We start from the raw sequence: 4,551 nt of genomic DNA, 5'->3' as shown, positions 1-4,551 counted from the left end.
ATATTAACTGAATGAAAATAACTATATTTTCTATTTGTCTTTTAATAATTTTATCTTAGGGACTTTAACATAGCAAGGCACTTTTACAAATATTGTAATAAAACGTGTATTATAGGAATTCAGCTTTTGAATCAGCATATAACTTACATTAGCTTTTTAGGCCAAATGTTATTTTTTTTTTCTAAAGCTTTGAGATGTAATGTTAGGTCATTTACTTGTTGACTGTCCATTCTTTAATGAATGAGCTCAATGCCATGAACTTTCTTATTAGCATGGCCTTCATAGCTTCCCAGAGATTTTGATATGTGTTTCGGTGTTCTCATTTACCTCTAAGTATTTTTTTTTTTTTATTTTATCCCTGATTTCTTCTGCTATCCATTCATCATTCAATAGCATGTTATTTAGTCTCCAGGGCTTAGCATACCTTCTATTTTTTATTTTATTGTTGATTTCTAATTTCATTCTTTTGGGATTTGATAGAACGCAGAATAGTATTGTTATGTTTTTTATTTTCTAAAAGTTGCTTTACAGCCTAAGATATGGTCTATTTTAGAGAGGGATCCTTGTGCTGCTGAGAAGGAAATGTATTCACTCCATGATGGATGAGATATTCTATATATGCCAATTAAGTCTAAATTATTGATTGTTTTATTTAATTCTATAGTATCTTTGTTTAATTTTTGTTTAGAAGACCTATCCTGTGGTGAGAGAGGTGTATTAACATTACCCATTATAATTATGTTGTCATCTGTCTAAGTGATTCTTAAAATAAAGAAGGGATTTTTCATGTACAAAGATTCTGAGTTGTTTGTGGCATAAATATTCATGATTCTTATGTCATGCTAATGTATATTTAATTCCCTTCAGCAATATGAAATGTCTTTCTTTGTCCCTTCTGACTAACTTTGCTTGAAGACCACTTAATTAGATATGAAGATAAAAACCCATTCTTGTTTACATGATCCACATGAGTGATGTCAAGTTTGCTATTGAGATATGATTTGTATTCCTGGTGATTTTGGTTTATTCCTGGTTTTTAATTTGATTAAATTCTCCTTTGATTTACTATTCTTTTTGTGTTATTATGCCCTTTGTTTGTTTTCACTTTTTTTTTCCCATTCCATCCTCATGTAATATTTTTTGAGAATGTTCTATTGGGCAGGGTTTCTACTTATGAGTTCTCTTAACTTTTGTTTATCATGGAAGGTTTTTATTTCATCTTCAAATAGGCAGCTTAATTTTGCTGGATATAAAATTCTTGGCTGTCATCCATTTTATTTCAGAGCATGTTCCAGGACCATCTAACATTGAAGGTCTGGGTTGAAAAATCAACTGAGATTGAATTGGTTTTCTCCATATGTAATCTGATATTTTTCTATTGCAGCATTTAAATTCTATCCTTGTTTAGTATATTAGTCATTCTCATTAAAATGTGCCTTCCTGTAAATCTGTTGTAATTTTGTACATTTGGTACCCTGTAAGCATCTTTTATTTGATTTTCCATTTCATTTTATTTAAATAGGGTGACTTTATTTTCACTTTTTTACAGTCCCTGGTATTGCATGTGATAAGAATTCTTATCTCTAAAAACACAAAAATATGTCAAGAAAGCTTGTTATAAGATAGTACATATAAGCAATAGTTTGGCAGAATTTTATCAACTCTAAGTAGTTCATACTTTCCCCCCAAAACCCAAAATTTTAAAATTCAAAAATAACCATTAACTTTATTTAACATGTTACACCTTAACATTTAAAATATCATGCTCTAGTTCAATATATCACCAACAACACTGTATACTGTGAACATCTAGTGCGTTCGGGTCCCTGGGTAAGGGTCACGAAATAACCGAAATAACCGGGACACAGGGGAAGCAGAGCAAAGGCAGCAATTGCAACTGCATGCTGAGGTTTATTTGCAAGTTCCTTTTATATTCTTCTTCTAACAAAGCAAGCAATTCTTCAATAACACTTTACCCACATTGCCCAGATAACATGCCTCAGCGGATACACAGAGCTAACTTCAGATCGTTCCTGTTTATTTGATAAGTGCCCTCCTAAAGTTCTTTGTAGACATTATCTACTCCCCTGAGGGTGCATTTATCTCTTCAGAATGTACTGTTCCCAGGACAAGTGTGCAGGAAGCTTCTTCCTCTTGGCCAAACCATGCAGAACTTGTGACTTGGGATAAGGGGAAGAGAACGTTTCCTCCTCCTAACTGAGGTTTGCCTCAGCTGACCTAAATCACAGCCACAGCTCTTGCAAAGTGTCAGGCCTGAGGGAGCTAAACTCTGCACACTCAAACCCCAACAGTATACAAATAAAATATTACACAAAATATATTTAAGAAAATGTTTGGTCTTTGATCTGAACAATAAATAAAAACACAGGCACTTCTACACTGAGACAGGGAAGTGATCACTACTCAGAATAATAATTTTGCGTAAGTAACATGTGAAAATATGGCAAGAATAGAATACTGGAGTTTTAAACTGACAGACCAGGTAAGAAAAAGCCTACAACTTCAAACCTTTCACTTCCAAGCTTAAAAGTCACTATGCTTTCCTGAGCCACAGTGAAAATTCATAAACCCACATGGTTGTCACGGGCAATCCAATTTCCAGTTGGCCATTATGAAATCATAATCATTATTTTCAACAATACTAAAATCAGATCATTATTATGATATCACATAGCAAACCAAACACAAGAAAAATTAAACTCACTTTCTCCTCATTATGACCATGAGACCACAAGAAGATAAACTGGATGTGTCACACATGATTCTCATTTTGCAAAATAAACTGATTAAATTAATACAAGAATAAATTATTGAGATGGCAGGAAATTTTGACTGAAGTCCAGTTTGTAGATAATTTTTAAAATTCACCCAAATTTCATGAAAATAAATATAATCCCATTTCACAAAACCACTGACTCATGAATAACAAAGTTGTGGTAACCATTAAGTTCCTAAACACCCGAATTACAGATAAATACATTATGATAATGGAAGTAGGAATAATATATAGCAGAACAAAATAAAAATAACTTACAATGATCACATTCTAGGAACTTACAATTTCAGATGAGAAGGGAGGATAAATTACAAAATAATGACCACTGTCCAGTAGGAAAGTTCAGAACCAATCACACCATATTCTCCATTAAAATTATCATCATCTGCTTTCCCTAGTCACAGAAGTACCAAACTAAAGCGTTTGGAGGATCTCACATGGAAACTACCTTTAAAGGTAATTCTGTTGGTTTAACACAGAAATTACCCTAATGTGAGAAAACAACATGGGAACTAGGAAAGATATGTCTTTCTATGTAAAATTTAGCCTGTATATATTTTAGCCTTTTAAATGAGCACTTCTTAACCGAGACCAAATATCAATCACTTCTCGAGGTTTTCTACTATGTACTAACATCAGATCTACATAAGAACAGATGTTATTCTTGTTTTTCTCCTCAATATCAAATGTCCTGAAGCCTCTGTGTTTCTCTGAAATGAGGCCAAGTTTCTGAAGGCACATTCCAGTATAAATGTCATCAATGGGGTAGAGATGCACCTGGTCAGTTATGTTGTACAGCCTCAGGGACAGGTGGCCAGAATAGAGGAGTCCCCCTCCCCCTGCATAAGGAGGGTAGACCCCAGAGAAAACCACCTCTGGGATGTAGTGCTTCAGTTTCTTGTTTCGATGAGGACCAGCATTGTGGATCACATCGCCTATGAACAAATCTTTGGCTTTGTGCTTGGGAAAGCTATTCAAGTAATTCGGGATGTGATGAGTGTTCACAAAAACATCATCATCACCCTTAAAAACAAACTCAGTGTCTGGGCAGGAAGTGCTCACCCACCTGAGAAATAGCACTTCCTTTAGAGACAGGTTGAGGAAAGTGTCTCTCTCTATAGTTCCACATAAGAATGTCTTGGTGCTTCTCACTCTCAAACTTCAGCATGTCAGAAAGGTCAGGGTGGTTGTCCTCTGGGGGAGTCTGGCCCAGCAAGATAACTAGCACCACTGTCTGGTTCCCCTGGTTGGTTTCTTTGACCCAGGACTCCCAAATAGCTTGCCTTCTGGCGAAATGTGGAGTGAGGGACTTAATTCCCAGCGATAAGAAGGGCTTCTTTGCACATTTATTCGATTGATCTATAACCAGTGAATAATTTCAACATCTCAAATACAGGAGAAAGTCTTTAAATCTGTCTAGAAAATTATTAAAATCTGTCACAACTGACATGACCCTCAGGTTCACAATAATTCAGATGACTTATATTTGATGACCCATATACATCCCCTGTCTGGTTGGCCAACATGTTCAATATGGGATTGTACTGCTTGTTCAGCTTTTCTTGTTCTCTGTTCCAGTACCCCTGGGGAGGTAAGCTAGATCTCTTCCAGAACTTTTCTTTGGGTTTTATTAGTTCTCCATTTCCATTTTTTTCTTGGCTGCTGCTTTTGGAGACTTCCACAATCAAATAAATGAAAGCATTTGCCATCATCAGGATACCCAACAACTTTATTCTTCGACGTCCAACACTCAT

General features: G+C 35.3%; 1 pseudogene; it reads right to left on the bottom strand.

Annotated features, from left to right (window-relative positions):
* Positions 1-3,355: 3,355 nt before the first annotated feature.
* On the bottom strand, positions 3,356-4,551 carry LOC143405646 (N-acetyllactosaminide beta-1,3-N-acetylglucosaminyltransferase 2-like; annotated as a pseudogene).

Source organism: Callospermophilus lateralis, chromosome 8 (genome assembly GCF_048772815.1).
Source record: "Callospermophilus lateralis isolate mCalLat2 chromosome 8, mCalLat2.hap1, whole genome shotgun sequence".
NCBI classification, from domain to species: Eukaryota; Metazoa; Chordata; class Mammalia; order Rodentia; family Sciuridae; genus Callospermophilus; species Callospermophilus lateralis.
This window is presented reverse-complemented; position numbering and strand designations above follow the sequence as displayed.